A 19,407-nucleotide genomic window follows, 5' to 3' on the forward strand; every position below is an offset into this window, starting at 1 on the left:
AGAAATCTATTGCGCTTAGAGTTGTGATTTTTGGAATAGTATATATGTTGATATTTATGATGATGATACATGAGAGGGAAGAAATGAAAGTGTGAAATATTAAATACGGCCACCGTGCCTTGAATAAAGAATCTTGTGAATGGCCAAAAGAGACAAGGAAATATTTTTGTTGTTATTGGTTGAAAATACTAGTGGAGATTCATACAATGTGAAAGATGATGAGGTAAATACATTTGTACCTTTGTTATTTTTGTGAATTATTTCCCTTATTTGGGATGAGATTGATGTGATAAAATTATTCCCTTTATTTGGTATGAAATCGATGTGATAAAATTATTCCCCCTAATTGAGATGAGATTGATTGATAGAAAAGGATGATATCAATCAATACGGCATTGTCGTGAGACGGCCAAGTTGATTGGGTCGTGATCGGACACCATGTCGCACACATGGTAGTGATTGTGCTGAAAATTATAATTGAAATTGTGATTTTGGTTGATGTCTTCAAATAAGATGGCCTAGCCAATCGGGTCGTGATCGGACTCCGTGCTAAAAGTACGATGGTATTGGTATTGAGAGTAATTGTGGTTGATGTCTATAATGAGATGGCCTAGCCGATGGGGTCGTGATCGGACTCCATGCTAAAAGTACGGTGATATTGGTATTGTGAATATTGATATTGTGAATTGTGAACATTGCTATTGGGAATGGTGATATTGTGAACAGTGGTATATCGGTGCTAAAGATCTCCCAACCAAAAATAATATTATCATCATATTTTGATTATCACTTCACAGTGTTATCTTCATATTTTTGAAATTATTATGTTTTAACTTGGCATTTGAATATCATTAATTGTTGATTGTTCTTTTCCCTTTCTTACACTGTTATTCTATTTTGAAATAGGACAATTAGATTTACATACTAGTAATATTCCATATGTACTAATGTCCCTTTTACCGGGGGCGCTGCATCTTCAATGGTTGCAAGTGGTTCATCAGCGGTGCAGCTTTGGTCGTCGTTAGCAGTTACTCCCTCTTCAACAGGTTTTGGTGAGCCCTACTCTGTTCTGGGCCCGATTTCACTTGATGTTACACTTTGTGTCTTGAGGTATAGCCGAGGCCTTGTTGTCGGCACTTTCATACTATTATTCTGTCATATCTAGAGGCTCCGTAAACAGGTTGTGGGTGGTGTATGATGTTAGGAATTGAACTAGAAATGTTGATATTTGGCAAACATATTTTTCATTATATCTATAAATTTGTAATACTTTGGAAATTATGAATGAATTTTCTAATGGAATGAAATGGGAGTTGTTAATAAAATATTTTTAGTGTTTGATTAATGGAGTACATATCCTCTTTATTCATGGATGAGTTTGGTTAGAATGAAATCTAATAGGCTTGCTCGGCCGGGTTCACTCGGTTGATTACCGCTCGCGCTCCCCGAGTTTGGGGCGTGACAATGTCCCCATGACACACAATTAAAAAGCATAAGGTAAAGGAAACCTCCCTGAATATCTAGTCGAGATCTGATTCAAAGTCGGGATTCATTCCTCGCCTTCGAACTAATGCGCACATCCATGTCGATAGCTTCTTCTCCGCCTTCTTGGGTGCACCCCACACTTATCTTGCTCACTCACCACAAACTTCTCTTTTGAGCCCTTTACTTTCCACTCAACACTTGGAGCTAGCTTCTCCTTTTTCAACCCCGTTTCTACGTTCATCTCAAAAATTACAGTCTCCTCACCCACTCTAAGCATGAGATTTCTCTTGTTTATATTTAATATTTCTCTACCCGTTGCTAAGAATAGTCTTCCTAAGATGAATGGGGCCTCTTTGTTCTCCTACATATTCACCACTATAAAGTCTACAGGAAATACAAACTTATCTACCCGAACTAGAACATCTTCCACTATCCCCTCGGGTATCAGAGTCGTTTGGTCCGCCAATTGCAACGATATTGGCACCGATCTTATCTCTCCAATATGCTTCTCAATTTTCTTGTAAATAGATAGAGGAATTAAATTAATTGAGGCACTAGAATCACATAAAGATTTATCAAAATTAATAGAGCCTAAAGATCAAGGTATAGTAAAACTCCCTGGATCTCCACACTTTTGTGGGCGTTTGTTTTGCAATATCGCACTGCAATGCTCTGTGAGCTTAACCACTAAGGTCTCTTCTACCTTCCTCTTATTTGTCAGGATCTCCTTCAAAAATTTGGCATAGGTAGGCATCGGTGAGAGCACTTATGTGAATGGAAAATTTACATGAACCTGTTTTAACACATCAAGAAATCTCGCAAACTCCTTGTCCAGCTTTTCTCTTCATATCTTTTGAGGGAAAGGTAGAGCAGGCATATGTTCGCTCTCATTAGATTTATCCCTTCTTGCCTTTCTTCTTCTTATCAATATCATTCTTCAGCTGCTCCCACTTTCTTTTGCAATTATCACTTCTTTTTGGTTTGGGATGGGATCTTTCAATACTTGCCTACTTCTCAAGGTCAAAGCATTCACTGTTTCTTTGAGATTTCTCCCACTATCAACGGGGAGAGTTCCTCGAATCCTCTCACGCAATAAAGTAGCTAGCTGCCCAACCTATCTTTCCAAGTTTTGAAAACTAGTACATATCTCTTTGATAGCCGCTACATGTTCCCGTATATCTGCGCTATGATTTTCAAGCCTCTCATCAGTCTTGATAATGAAAGCCTTCATTAGATCCTCTAGACCAGCCTGAATGGGTTGTTGAGACTAAAATTGCTGCCTCTGCTGATTTTGGTATGCTGAAGCCCCTCCCTGCAGTCTAGAGTTATTTTTTTTCCAAGCATTCGCAGTACCTCCAGGTGAACTCCATGAAAAACTGGGGTGCCTATGACCCATCACATTATAATTTCCCACAGCATTTACTTCCTCGGTTGAGGCTTGACACTTATGAGTAGGGTGTCCTCTTCCACATATATCACAAGTTACATGAGGATCACTTTGTATTGAAGCTAAGGTCAGCTTACTTATCTCTTTGGCCATAGCATCAAGTTGTACCTACACAGATGTCATAGCATCAACTTGGTGAACACCAGTTGATCTTCTTCTTTCATCACTCTCAGAGGGCCACTGATTTGCATCTTCAGATAACTCGTCAAGAATTGTGACTATCTCCTTTGGAGTCTTCTTCATCAATGGACCTACTGCTACATTGCTCAATACTCTATGTGAGGCTGGTGTCAATCCATCCCAAAAGTCTTGGAGTTGCATCCAGAGTTCAATTCCGCTATGTTGAGACTTTCTGACTATTTCCTTAAACCTCTCCTAAGCTTCAAACATAGTCTTAGTATCTTTCTGGAAGAATTTATGGATTTCTCTTCTAAACTTGCCCGTCTTAGCTGATGAGAAATATTTATCAAGAAATTTTCTGGTCATCTTATCCCATGTTCGAATTGATCCATTAGGTAAGCTTCGAAGCCACTGTTTTGCATCATCTTTGAGTGTGAAAGGGAATGCCCTTAAGTAAACTGCATCTTGTGACACACCATTGTATTTAAAGGTGTTCATAATCTCCTCAAAGTCCATTAGATGGTTGTTTAGATCTTCGTCCATCTTCCCTCTGAAGACACAGCAATTTTGAAGGGTTTGGAGCAACCCTTGCTTCAACTCGAAATTATTAGCTGCAATTGGAGGTGGTCGAACATTGGATAATCCTTGATTATAGACCGGTCTAGCATAATTGCCAAGTGGTCTCCCACGCAAGGGTTGATGTTGATTAAGTATGAGACCCCTTTCTTCTTCAAATATGCTTTGCGCATCTCTAATACCTGCTTCATCACCATCCCGTGCAGCTTGTTCTCGTGGCTGGGCTGCTTCTCTCGCAGCCAAATCCACATTATCTTCACCGTTTCCAGCCATGAGTTCATGGGTTGAGGATTGCCCAACCTTTTCTGTTTTCTTGGTAAGATTTCTTTCCTTCTTCAACGGTCACAATTGTTTTTCAAATTCAGGCTCGTATGGTAGCACTTCCTTCGCAGAAGTTCTAGTCATGCACCACTCTGAACCTATAACATGCGCACAGTCAAAGAATACCAACCGTAAAAAGGGAAAAATAAAATTTAAAAACACTTCTTGAATTAACACTACAAACTATTTCAAACACTATTGATTGCCAATCCCCGGCAACGGTGCCAAAATTTCATGAGCTCATAACACACACCTAAATTATGCTCGGTAGTCGAATATAGTATAATATAATATCGTATTCACAGGGATTGGAGTTAAACAGTATTATCGTAGTTTCTAGCTTGTTTGTTATCCAAGAGAATCAACAATCGACATTTATGTGATTAATACTAAAATTAACTAAGAATCTAGAGCTAATTGACTAATGACAATCAAAGCAAGGACTAAGCAAAGGAAGATATCAATGGGAGAAAATATGGTTTTTGATAGGATAGGTGCAAGATAATTTTCTATGATTTAACTCTAGATAATTCACTTCTAATGTTCAAGTGAATCTCTCGAATTCACTTAATTGTCAATACAATTATTTAGTAGAAACTCCTCTCTCGATTAAGTCTCAACCTCACAATATGAACCAATTTAAGCTCTGTGAAGATATGCAAGAATGGGTAATGGATTGGACTTTAGGAGAACCTCTCTCGATTATTCTCCTAACTAGGTTTAATCAATGATTCAACTAGCCTCTTTCGATTACTAAGAAGAATTAATGAACTCAACCAACAAGATAATGCAAAGATATCACAAGTTATGCCTCTCTCGATTACATGAACATGTGAATATAGATGCAACAATTAAATCATCCAAAACGATTCAATACATAAAACAAGAGTTATAATCCACAAACAAATATCAATACACCAAATCCATCAAACCCCTTAAGGGAACTACTCCATAGACGTGGAGCAACTCATCACAAATATGTTTAAAGTAAAGGAAAACATAAAATGATCCAAATTTGAGTCTTGAGTGAGGATTGAATGAAGAAATCCTTGTGCTTTTGCTTCTCCAACTCCTCCTTAGCCTCCTTAGGTCTAATATGTGTCAAAAGTCAAGGAAATAACGTTTTCCATGTATTTATACCAAATAGGGTTGGGCCTAGACAAAATCATCTTCTCCTAGACAACATAGGAAAATTACTTTGTAAAAATTGAACAGGCGCGCCGTATGGGACGACGTGCTATGCGGGGCATTAGTGGAGAAATATTGAGAGTTGGTTCTGACAAGCATCAGAAATTTGCACAGTCACGGTGCCCCACGCACTGCGACAATGGACTTTTCTCTAAGTACGGAATTTTTCTCGCTTTTTTATATCCAGATGTAGTTTTCGACCCCCGAATGCGATCCCCGCTTAATCCCTTAGGCTTTTACTCAGATTTCAAAGCACCCAATAGCTCTAATTCATTTCGTAATATCTACATAGCTCGAGATCACTCCTACAAGGCATAAAACATATAATAAGTACAAAACACTAGTAATTAAAGCTTAAAACAAATAAAGTGCAATAACTTAGAGTGCAATAAGTGAATAAAATATGATATTATAGCCTACCATTATGATATCGGGTTCGGATTGTTGTTTAAAACTTGGAATAGGTTCATTATGTCATTTGGGACTTTGTGCAAAGTTTGATTGCATTCCGAGTTTGTTTGACAGGAATCTGGCGCTTGGTTAGAGGTTTAGATGCTTATGAAGTTAAAAGATGTTCAATTTATAGTTTGATCAATTGATTCATAGATGTGATGATCTTGCCTATGTTTGGAGGCGTTGCATAAGTCCGGGAAGAGTTTCTGGACATGTTGGTATGATTGGACGTGGTTCAGGATGGCTCGGGTGAGTTTCGGACCACCCCGAGCTTGATTGAGATTGTTCATTACTAATGGTGTTTGGTATGCTTCGCGATCACGAAGCATGTCTCGCAATCACAGAGGCTTATTTGGGGTCAGGATGGTTTTGTTCTTCACGTTCTCGATAATATTTCACATTTGCGAAGGTTTGTCGTCAGTGGCCTTCGCGTTCGTGCTTTTGGGCTCAAGTTCGCATAAAGGCAAGGGTTGTTGGGAGTTGGCTGGAGTTTAGTCATCATGTTTGCATGGTTAGGTTCGCGTAGGTTTAGGATGCCAATAAGTCGCGTTCGCCGGTGGTTGACCATGTTCGTGAAAGGTCTTTTGGGTAGTGGTTGGATTGTGCTTCACGAACGCGAGGATGGGTCGCGTTCGCAAAAAGTAGTGCTGGGAAGACTCATATAAGTTCTAATTTCGGGATTTTAGCCCATTCTCTCATATTTTTGAACCCTAGACTTGGAGAGGGACAATTTTTGGAGGCTTTCATACAAAATTGTGGGGTAAGTGATGTTTACTCATTTTTTGGTATTATTTCAAGAATCCACATTGATTATTAACACCTAAAACATGGAATATTGAGGGAAATTTGGGGGTTCTTCCTGCAACTTAAGAGAGTGAAAATTGAGGATTTGAATGTCGATTTTGACTTGATTTTGGAATCTAATCACATATTTGGACTCATGGAGTTATGGATAGTCAGGATCTACCCCTTTACTCGGGTTTTGACCATGTGGGCGCGAGTTGATGTTTGTTGACCTTTTGGGAATTGAATAAAGGCCAAAGTTTTATTGTTTGGAATTGATTCCTATGGTTTTGTTTGACACTATTTTGTTGTTTTTTGCTAGATTTGACTTGTTTGAAGGCCGATTTGAGAGATAAGAGATTTTTGGAGTATTGTTCTCACGCATTGAGGTAAGTACCTTGACTAAGCTTGGTTTGAGGGTAATTTCATGTTGGCTAATTGATATATGGTGAGAGTGATGCACGTGTGAGGTAGCGAGCGTATATGAGTACATTGTGGTTATTCATGATCCTGGTAGACTTTAGACTATTATGCACCTTTGCTATCATACCTCCTTGTTACCGTGTTTTCTCTAATTGTATGAGAATGTGACTATTATTCATGCAAAAAATTATGTCTAGGCTATTTGCTTATTTGTTTGAGACATGATAGTGCTATCTTTATTTGCCTTAGCCATAGTCATATTTTCAATCATGATATTATATCTGCATGATATACCTCTGTTTATGTGCACTTTTATATTTTATCTCACATTTTGTTAGTGTCCTCACTTGTGGGACACCGATTTGAGTTGGTCTGTGGCATGCAGGCATAATTCGTGCAGTATATCGATTATGATATTATGAGATGTTGGAATAGTGAGATTTGAGAGATGTGATGACTGAACTAGGGCCGTAGATTCGTGCTGATATTGATAGTGAGATGACATGTGCGACAGGCCTCATATAGGGCTAAGTGATGATGATCATTGTCTTTTGATCTAATCAATGCTTGGCTAGGATCCTCCCCTTCGGATCAGGTGATAATCTGTGCTACTTTGGGCCCTATGAGTGTAGGCAATTGATACATGCTTGGTGAGGGACTTATGTTAGGCACTCGTACTGCTTTGAATGAGTATGTGGGTGTGTGTGTCTGTGATGATGAAGGGGTACTTGTGTCAGGCACTATAAATGTGTTGTGATTTGGTATTCTTGATGATTAAACTACGATGTCGTGGATTTTGGCGTGTATACTTGTCATGCATTCACAAAGTTGTATTTCTTTTCTCATGTTAATTGGAACTTGATGTGATGCTTAGAACTTGGAATCACAGTTAAATTGATAAATCTATGCCTAGGTGATTTCTGTGGAATTATTTGTGCCTTAACTGTTATACTTAAAAAGCATGCTTATTTCTCCTCTCATTATGAAAAGGTTGAACTTGGTATTACTTGAGCTACTTTTACTTTTTCATTAATATATCGTTATTGTTGTTGTTGGCAAATGAAAATAAGCATTGGACTTTGTCAAGCTCGTCAATGTTTTCAGCCTGAGGGTAGGCTTGTTACTTATTGAGTACATGGGGTCGGTTGTACTCATAATACACTTTGCATTTTATGTGTAAATCCAGGTGCTTCTGATAAAGGTGATTACTAGAGAGTGGCATCTGTTCCTGTTGGAGACTCCGAGGTAGTATAGTTATTCTGTTCACAAGCCTTGAAGTCCCTTTTTCTTATTTCAAGTTATTACTATTAGTCATTCAGACAATATTGTATTTTGATCAGATCTATTATTTATTACTTTATAGAGCTCATGTACAGTTCTACCATTATTTGACTTTAGTTATTTATGTTATATCTAGTTGTTGAGACTATTTCCAACTATTATTGAAGTTTATTTTTTATTATTGGATGTTGGCTTGCCTAGCAAGCGGTGTTAGGTACCATCACGACTCAGGTGAAATTTTGGGTCATGACAAGTTGGTACTGGAACACTAGGTTGCGTAGTTCTCACGATTCATGAGCAAGTCTAGTAGAGTTTTGCGGATTGGTACAGAGACGTCTATACTTATTTTTGAGAGGCTACAAGGCTGTTAGGAAAACTTTTCTTTCATTAATTCTCTGTCATGTGAATTTGTTTATCTCTAAGTATAAACCTTTGCTCTTCTATTCTCTCGCAGATTATGAGGAAACGATCGTTTGGATTAGCGAGCAGGCGCCGGTAACCCAGGCTAGGGCCGTGAGAGGCCGATGTAGTGGTATGAGTGGAGCACGTGTTGCCGCAATTAGGGGACCTGCTCGAGCAACAGCCATAGAGCCACCAGTAGCTCCTACTGAGAAGCAATTTCATGATTATGTTGAGTCGGAGGTACCATCTCAAATTCCCCATGGTTTATTTGTTTCGCTAGCTGTTCAGGATGCTTTGGTCCATATGGTTGGAGTTTCGACCGTTTGGCTTAGGCTAGGGTATTTCCTACTGTACCAGTTATTTCCTAGGCAAGGGTCGGAGCACAGACTCCAGCTACTCGTGCCCCAGGTGACTCATGGTTATCAGACCCCTGGAGTGTTACCAATTGGGGGAGTTCAGCCTATTATTGCCACATAACCTAAGGATAGGACCACTATATTAGCAGATGAGATGAAGAGTCTATATAAGTTCACGAAGTTGCATCCTCCTCACTTTAACGGTACATCTTCAAAGGATGCCCGGGGATTGTTGTCATGAGATTCTGCGCAATTTGGGACTAGTTGAGTCCAATGGAGTTGACTTCACCGCCTTCTAGATGCAGGGTCTAGACAAGAGGTGGTGGAAGGTTTATGAGTTAGGGAGGCCAGCGGATCACCTCCTCTTACCTGGGTTCAGTTCTCCAGGGTCTTTTTGGAGAATTTTTTACCCCGCACCAGGAGAGAGGAGCTGAGAAGGCAGTTTGAGTATAACCTTCAGCAGGGTCCAATGTCAGTTACCGAGTATAAGATAAGGTTTACCGAGTTGTCCCGTTATACTACTATTTTGATTCCCTTTGAGGAGGAGAGAGTGAGCATATTCATTGATAGTCTTCACCATGGTATTCTCCTTGCTATGGCTAGAGAGGTAGAAACCGGTAATTCATTTCACTAGGCTGTAGAGACAGCGCGTTGCATAGAGCACATCTACATCAAGACTAAAGAGATAATTCATGATAGGGACAAGAAGTCCTGACATTTAGTTAGCTTCGCGGGTGCCTCATCTAGAGGCCGGGGTCGATTTGGGAGAGGTAATTCTAGAAGACCAATTTATCATTCACCATTGCCCAGTCGAGGAGCTTCTGTGCATTCCTTGTTTAGTGCACTTCCAGTGCAGAGTTCTCATCGAGCTCCATTTGTTCAAGGTTCATCTGTACCAGGTTCTTCTAGTGGGTATTCTGGTTCATAGGGTCCGACTTAGGCCCCGTAGCCATTTTCGATCAGAGGTTGCTATGAGTGTGGAGATCTGGGGCATGTTAGGAAATACTGCCCCATTTTCATAGAGGTTCAGGGTAGTAGGGAGGTTAGACTAGATTCCGGTATTCGGTTGCTATACCACCCGCTCAGCCAGCTCGGGATGGAGGTTATCCATGACATGGTCATCCTAGAAGGGGAGCTCAGTCCAGTAGAGGTCAGGCCAGATGCTATGTGTTCCCAGGGAGGACCGAGTCATTGCTTCAGGTAATGTTATTACAGGTATTGTTTCAGTGTGCCATAGAGATGCTTTGGTATTGTTTGATCTTGGCTCTACTTATTCATATGTACCATCATACATTGCTTCTTGTCTAGATATGCCACGTGATTCACTTGCTACCATTTGTTCATGTATCTACACCGATTTGGGATTCCATTATGGTGAATCGAGTTTATCGATCTTGTGTGGTCACTATTTGAGGTTTTGAGATGATAGTGGACTTTCTATTATTATATATGGTGTATTTTGATGTGATCTTGGGTATAAATTGGCTATATTTGTACTATGTGATTCTTGATTGTCATGATAAGATAGTGACGTTGGCTATTCCATGGTTGCTGAGGTTGGAGTGGAAGGGTTCTCTTGGTTGCACTCCCAGCAGAGTGATCTTATTCTTGAAGGCTCAACGGATGGTTGACAAGGGATGATTGGAGTATCAAGCCTTTGTTAGAGATACTGAGTTGAAGGAATTGAAGGAGCATTTACATGAGTTGCTGGGTAAGGGGTTCATCAGGCATAGTGTGTCGCCTTGGGGTGCACCAAAGTTGTTTGTTGAGAAGAAGGATGGGTCTATGAGAATGTGTATTAACTACCAGTAGTTGAACAAAGTTACAATCAAGAACAAGTATCCATTGCCATGCATTGATGATTTGTTTTGATCAGCTTCAAGGAGCTAGGGTGTTCTCAAAGATTGACTTGAGATCGGGGTATCACCAGTTGAAGATAAGGGCTTCTGACATCCCTAAGACAGCTTTCAGGAATTATTATGGTCATTACCAGTTTTTGGTGATGTCGTTTGGATTAATTAGTGCCCCAGCAACTCTCATGCATTTGATGAACGGTGTGTTCTAGCCTTATTTGGATTCATTTGTCATTGTGTTTATTGATAATATCTTGGTGTATTCCCATAGCACTGAGGAAAACGAGCAGCATTTGAGGATTGTGGCTTCGAACTTTAAGGGAGAAAAGGCTTTATGCTAAATTTTACAAGTGCGAGTTTTGGTTGTACTTGGTAGTATTTTTTGGGCATGTGCTATCTAGTGATGGGATCAAGGTGGACCCAAAGAAGATTGAGGTAGTTCAAAGTTGGCCCAAACCTTCTACTACTACAAAAATCAGGAGCTTTTTGGATTTGACTAGTTAATACCATCACTCCGTAGATGGATTTTCATATATTGCAGGTCATTGACTAAGTTGACTCAAAAGGGTGCTCCGTTCAAGTGATAGGATGGGTGTGAGGATATCTTTCAGAAGCTCAAGACTGCATTGACTACATCTCTAGTTTTGGTAGTGCCTTTGGGTTGTACACAGTTTATTGTGATGCTTCGCGGGTTGGCCTTGGGTGTGTATTGATGCAAGACCGAAGGGTGATTGCCTATGCATAGCGATAGTTGAAGACCCATGAGAAGAATTATCTGGTGCATGATTTGAAGTTAACAACTATTATATATGCGCTCATGATTTGGATGCATTACTTATATGGCGTGTCTTGTGAGGTGTATATGGATCATCGGAGTCTCCAAAACCTATTTAAATAGAAAAACTTGAATTTGAGGCAGCGGAGATGGTTGGAGCAGTTGAAGGATTATGATATCACCATTCTTTATCATCCTGGGAAGGCCAATGTTGTAGCATATGGCTTGAGTAGAAAGGCGGTGGGGAGTTTAGCATTTTATTCCAATTGGGCAGAGACCTTTGGTTATGGATGTTTAGGCTTTGGCCAACAGATTCATGACATTGGATAGTTAGGAGCCTAGCAGAGTCCTTGCTTATGTTGTATCTCAGTCGTCTTTGTTTAAGTGCATTAAGTCTCGTGAGTATGATGATCCCCATTTGCTTGTCCTATAGGACATGGTACACCGAGATGGTACTAAGGAGGTGACTATTGGTTATGATGGTGTATTACGGCTTCAAGGATGGATTTGTGTTCCTAATATGGATGGTTGCGGGATTTGATCCTTGAGGAGCCTCATATTTTGTGGTATTCTATTCATTCATATGCTACGAAGATGTATCAATATTTGAAGAGGCATTATTGGTGGCAGAGGATGAAGAATGGCATTATTGGGCATGTTGCATAGTGTTTGAATTGTCAGCATGTCAAGTATGAGCATCAGAGACCGGGTGGTCTGCTTTAGAGATTAGATATACCGGAGTGGAAGTGGGAGCATATTACTATAGATTTTTTGGTATGGTTTCCAGGTACGTAGAGGAGATTTGATGTTGTTTGAGACATTGTGGATATGCTGACCAAATCTGCGCATTTTATTCCAGTCATGACTTCATACACTTCGGAGCAGTTGGCTAAAATCTACATCAGAGAGATTGTTTGCTTGCATGGTGTGCTTTTTTCTATCATCTCGGATCGCGACACTTAGTTTACTTCATATTTATGGAGAGCATTTCAGCATGATTTGGGCATGCAGGTAGAGTTCACCATAGCATTTCACCCTCAGATGGATGAGTTGTTTGAGTGGGCCATTCAGATTTTGGAGGATATGTTGAGGGAATGTGTCATAGATTTTGGAGGCCAGTGATATCAGTTTCTTCTATTAGCAGAGTTTGCATACAACAGCAGTTATCATTCGAACATCTAGATGTCTTTGTATGAGGCCTTATATGGGAGGTGATGTCATTCTCCAGTTGGTTGGTTTGAGCCTGACTAGTTTAGGCTATTAGGCACACATTTGGTTTGTGATGCTTTGGAGAAGGTGAAATAGATTCAGGGGAGGCTTTGTATAGAGCAATCAAGGCAAAAGAGTTATGTTGATAGGAAGGATCGCGATGTGGCTTTCATGGAGGGTGAGAAGGTTCTTCTTCGAGTTTCGCCTATGAAGGGCGTGATGAGATTTGGGATGAAGGGCAAGTTGAGACCTTGGTATATTGTTCCATTCGAGGTGTTGGAGAGAGTTTGTGAGTTGGCATACAGACTTTCTTTGCAACTCAGCTTGTCGGGAGTTCACCCAGTGTTTCATGTTTTCATGCTTCGAAAGTATTATGAGGATCAGTCACACGTGTTGGATTTCAGTTCAATGCAATTGGATGAGAATATGGCATATGAAGAAGAGTGGGTGGCCATTTTGACTAGGGAGGTTTAGATTCTGAGGTCTAAAGATATTGCATCAGTGAAGGTTCAATGGAGAGGTCAAGTGGTCAAGGAGGCGACTTGGGAGATCGAGCATGATATGCGAAACAAATATCCTCATCTTTTTTATGTCCCATGTATGAAACTAAACTCATTCGAGGATGAACATTTGTTTAAGAGGGGGAGAATGTAATGACTTGGCCGGTCGTCTTGTATATTTGAGCCTTGTTCCTCTATTTGATGCTTCTAGTATGTTTATGTATTCTTTTGTCACTTTTGGGGATGGTTGGTTTGGTTTTGGGAAGATCATTGGAGTGCATTGGGACACTTAGTTCGATTATTGGGAACTTAAGTTGTAAGAGTTGACCAATATTTGACTTTCAAGTAGATGATCTCGGATTGGTGATTTGATGGTTTCAATATATTTGTGTGGTGATTTTGGACTTAGGCATATGTTCGGATTTAGTTTTGGAGGTTCTTAGGGTGTTTTGCTCTAATTGTTGAAAGTTAGAAATTTGAAGGTTTGGAAGGTCCATAGGTTTGACCGGAAGTCAACTTTGATGATATCAGGTTCGGATTGTTATTACGATACTTGGAATAGGTTGGTTATGCCATTTAGGATATGTATGCAAAGTTTGGTTTCATTCTAAGTTGGTTTGATAGGAATCAGACGCTTGGTTGGAAATTTAGAAGCTTATGAACTTTAGAGAAGTTCAATTTGTGGTTTGATCGTTGATTCATAGATGTAATGATATTGCATGTGTTTGGAGACTTTGTAAAGGTTAGGATAGTGTTTACGGATATGTTGGTATTATTGGAGGGGGGCCCGGATGCCTCCAGTGAGTTTCAGACCACTCAGAGTTTGGTTGAGATTGCTAGTTACTGCCGGTGGTTGGTGTGATTTGTGATCGTAGAGCAGGTCTCGCAATCACGGAGGCTTATTTGGGTCATGATGGTTTTTTTCTTTGCATTCATGGACAGCACGTCACATTTACGGAGGTTTGTTGTCAGCAGCCTTCAGTTCGTGCTTATGGGCTTACGTAGAGGTAAGGGTTACTAGGAGTTGACTGGAGGTTAGTCATCGCGTTCGCGTGGTCAGGGTAATGTTCGCGTAAGCTTATGATGCCAGTGAATTGCATTCGTGGGTGGTTGAATCGCGTTTGCGGGTGGTTGAACCGCGTTCGCGAAGGATCGTTTGGGGTACTGGTTGGATTGTGCCTCCCGAACGCGAGGCTTGGGTTGTGTTAGCGAAGAGTAGTGCTAGCAGACTCATTTAAGTTCTAATTTTGGGATTTTAACCCACCTTCTTATATTTTGAACCCTAGACTAGGAGAGGGGCAATGTTTGAAGGAGAATTTCATACAAGACTTTAGGGTAAATAATTTCTACTCACTTTTGCTATTATTTCAAGAATCTACATGGATTATTAACAACTAAAATATGAAATTTTGAGGGAAATTTGGGGGGGAAGGGGGGTCCTACAACTTAATAGAATAAAAATTAAGGATTTGAAGGTAGATTTGGAGTTGGTTTTGGAATATAATCACATATCTGGTCTCGTGGAGTTATAGGTAATCGGGGACTACTCTTTGACTTGGATTTAACCATGTGAGTCCGGGTTGACTTTTTGGAATTGAATAAATGTCAATTCTTTATTGTTTGGAATTAATTCCTATGGCTTATTTGACGTTATTGAGTTGTTTTTGGCTAGATTTGATGCTTTCGGAGGCCAATTTAAGAGTCAAAGATTTTTTGGATTATTGAATCTCGCGCATTGAGGTAAGTATGTTACCTAAGCTTGGTTTGAGAGTAATTTCCATTGGCTATGGTATTGATATATGTTGAGGGTGACGCACATGTGAAGTGGCGAGCGTATATGTGTACGCCATGGCTATTCATGATCCGAGTAGACTTTAGATTATTATGTGCCTTTTTTCGCTATCGTGCCTCCTTGTTACCGTGTTTGCTCTACTTGTATGACTACCTGAGCTATTATTCATGTCAAAAATCAAATCCGAGCCATTTTTTATCTATTTGAGACATGATAGGGTTCTTTTGCTATATTAAGCTATTTGCCTTAGCAGTAGTCATATTTTTCAGTATGATATTATATTCGCATGCTATACCTTGGTCTCTATGCACTTTTATATATTGTCTCACATGTCGTTAGTGTCTTCACTTATGTGACACGGGTTTGAGCTGATTTGTGGCACGTTGGCATAATCCATGTGGTATATTATTTTTGATATTGTGAGATGTTGGCATATTGAGATTTTGAGCGGTTGATAACTGAGCTTGGGCTATAGAGCCTTGTTGATACTGATAGTGAGGTGATGCATACGACATGCCTTATATTGGGTTGAGTAGTATTGATAGTGAGGTGACGCGTGTGCCATGCCTCATATTGGGATAAGTGATGATGATCGTTGACTTTTAATCCAATCGGCGTTAGGGCTAAGGTTCGCCTCTCCGAAATCAGGTGATAACCTATGCTACTTTAGGCCCTATGAGTGCAGGAACTTGATACGTGCTTGGTGAGGGACTATGCTAGGCACTCGTATAGTGCTGAGTGTGTGTGTGTGTGTGTGTGTGTGTGTGTGTGTGTGTGTGTGTGATGATGGAGATGTACTTGTGTCAGGCACTATACATATGTTGTGATTTGGTATTCTTGATGATTAAAATGTGATGTCGTAGATTTTGACATGTATACTTCTCATGCAGGCATAGAGTTGTATTTCTTTCCTCGTGATAATTGGTACTTGATATGATGTTTATAACTTGGAATCACAGTTAAATTGATAAATTCATGCCTGGGTGATTTCTATGAAATGATTTAAGCCCTAACTGTTATACTTGAAAAGCATGCTTATTTCTCCTCTTATCATGAAAAGGTTGAACTTGGTATTACTTGAGCTACTTTTCCTTTTGTCGTCATTATTTTGTTATTGTTGTTTTTGGCTATTGAAAATAAATATTGGACTTTGCCAAGCTCATCAGTGCTTTTAGCCCGAGGGTAGGCTTGTCACTTATTGAGTACATTGGATCAGTTGTACTCATACTATACTCTGCACTTTAAGTGCAAATCTAGGTGCTACTGATATAGGTGATTGTTAGAGGGTGACATATATTCCTGTTGGAGACTCTGAGGTAGTATTGTTGTTCCGTTCATAGGCCTTGAAGTCCCTTTTCTTATTTCAAGTTATTACTCTTAGTCGTTTAGACAGTATTATATTTTGATAAGATCTTGTACTTATTACTCAATGACACCAGATTCTGGAATGATTTTCAGTTGGGTCGTGACATTTCCGTGGCAAAATTGTATTATCACCACAGCTAGAACACAGAAAATCTCCATAGCAATAAGTATTTGTTCTTAGCCACAGGTCATATAAATTTTATAGCTAATTTTAATTAACTACGCCACTTCTTGCTACAAATGCTATGGAAAAATATTTATGGCTAAAGTATTTAGCTATAAAAACATTACATAATGTTGTAGTGAGAAATTATATTTCTAATCCCTCCAAGGGAAGAATAGATGGTGTCCTAAGAGGTATTAGGCTCAAATGTTCTCCCATCATTCTACGTACCAATATGTGGAAGAAGGAATATTAAGCATATTGTATACGGTCGAAATAGATTTCGGCTTTCTTAAATTCGATCGAGTTCGAATGGTAAGCAACCAGAGTGGGATTTTGGGATGAGTTCAGAAGACAGTACAAACGAGCATCGAGTCCGAAGGCTGATCGAGGAATCAACTCGATATTTTTATTGAGCCCATGAGCAAATCGATCCGCAAGACATTGCTTCGAGGTCGGAAATGCTCTACGCCCACCCCGGAGGTCGAACTCAAGCCAAAACCGAGGGCTCGACCCAATAACGAGCTCGAGCTAGTATCGAGCTCATAGACAAGAGCTGTTACAATCGCACAAAGGGAGAGAATCTTGGCGGAAATCAAGGAAGAAACAATTCATCATGATTCCTCCACTATATGCTTTATTTTATTATAAATAAAATAGGATCCCTCTATTATAAAAGGGGGAATCCTTGTAAGCATAGAGACAGCGAATACACTATAACAAAAGATCACTTCTCATATTGAAAGATATCTCCTTGTGCTTGTTTTACTTTATCTTATTCATTCTTTTTGCTCATTATTCCCATTCTCATAGTCAAGAATACACATATTTCTATCTCTCTATATGATTTGTATCAAATTATATCACATATCCTTAGAACCATACACAAATTTAACGTTATCTGATTTTTAGGGTAAGCAGTTTGGCGCCTACCGTGGGGCTAAGGATAACAGTGATTGTTTTATATAAACCTATAGTACACACCAGATTACAACTTCGAATCAGCAATGGCTTTACCTATCGACCACGAAGCCGGCCTTCAAGATGAAACCAACAACTTGGTACTCGGGGCCGGAAGGCCACTTGACAATGGCACTGAGGCTCGAATCGAAGTACCTGAAATTCGAGCCGGAGTACCGTTAGATGTCAATTCGCAAGTGGCTCTTGAGGCGAACCAACATTCTGAACCGGAAAAAAGCATTCAGGGCGGTACTCGATCTGTAGCTCGAGACACCCATAATGTGGGGGAAATCGGAGCCAGCTTACGTATGATCTTCAAGATGTTACAGGCCCAAAAAGTAGCGATAGCTTAGTTGCAGAGCTAAACTCATATACAAAGCAGGCCAGATCCCAATCCGCTTCGAGAAATCACCCCCAGAACGGAGCCCGCCATAGTGAAATCAAACGAGCAAGAATCGGGGACCACTCCCGAAATTACTAAATTACTCGAGGAACTCACAAAATGAGTTGAAGCCAACGACAAGAGACTCGAAACATACAATTCTAGGGTCGATCAAATCCCGGGAGCTCCACCAATGATAAAATGGCAGGATTCAAAAAAAATCATACAAAAGCCTTTTCCCTCGAGTGCGGCCCCAAAACCAATCCCCAAAAAATTTCGTATGCCCGAAATTCCCAAATATAATGGTACGACCAATCCTAATGAACACGTCACCTCTTACACATGTTCCATCAAGGGTAACAATATGGAGGATGATGAGATCGAATACGTGTTGTTGAAAATGTTCGGGGAGACCCTCTCGAAGGGAGCGATGATCTGGTATCACAACCTGCCGCCAAATTCCATCGATTCTTTTTCCATGTTAGCAGATTCGTTCGTAAAGGCACATGCTGGTGCCATAAAGGTTGCAACAAGGAAATCAGACCTATTCAAAGTAAAGCAAAGGGGTAATAAAATGCTGAGGGAATTCATATCCCGATTTCAAATGGAACGCATGGAATTGCCACCGGTCACAGATGATTGGGTTGTCCAAGCTTTCACCTAAGGGTTGAATGAGCAATGTTTGATAGCATCACGTCGACTGAAGCAAAATTTGATCGAGTATCCAGTAATAACTTGGGCAGATATACACAACCGATATCGGTCAAAAATTAGGGTCGAAGATGACCAGTTGGGAGCTCCGTCTGGACCCATGTATCAGAACAGGACAGCTACTAAAAGCCAAAGGGAGATCGACAGAGAACAAAGGTCGAACAGAGACCGATAATGAACAACGGTTCAACACGCAATACCGCTAGGAACAATCAAAGGATTGATCGAGGGCAAAATTCTCGGGGACTTATGAGCAAGAGTGGCTTTGATAAATATGCCAATCCTATAGAAGCACCTCGGTTATCACAATATAACTTTAGCGTTGATGCATCCGCCATCGTGTCAGCTATCGGACGCATCAAAGACACTAAATGGCTGATCCTGCCCAAAGGAATCCTAATTAAATGTGCGAATATCATGGAACCCATGGCCACAGAAAGGAAGATTACAGGAAACTAAGAGAGGAAGTAGCATGGTTATTTAACAAAGGCCACCTTCGGGAATATTTGAGCGATAGGGCTCAAACCATTTTTAAAATAGGGATTTCGGCAAGCAAAACGGGCAGGAAGAGCCACAGCACATCATTCACATGATCATCGGCGATGCCGATACCCCTCAGGGACCAGTGCTTAAACGTACTAAAACATCGATTATGAGAGAAAAGCGATCTCGAACTCAGGATTACACACCCATAGGAACTTTGTCCTTCAATGATGAAGATGCAGAAGGGGTTGTACAACCTTATAACGATGCACTAGTAATATCCGTACTCATGAATAAAACTAAAGTTAAGCGTGTGTTGAATGATCCAGGTAGCTCGTCCAACATCATCAGATTGAAGGTCGTACAGCAGCTCGGCCTG

This window comes from Nicotiana tabacum, chromosome 23, assembly GCF_000715075.1.
Source record: "Nicotiana tabacum cultivar K326 chromosome 23, ASM71507v2, whole genome shotgun sequence".
NCBI classification, from domain to species: domain Eukaryota; kingdom Viridiplantae; phylum Streptophyta; class Magnoliopsida; order Solanales; family Solanaceae; genus Nicotiana; species Nicotiana tabacum.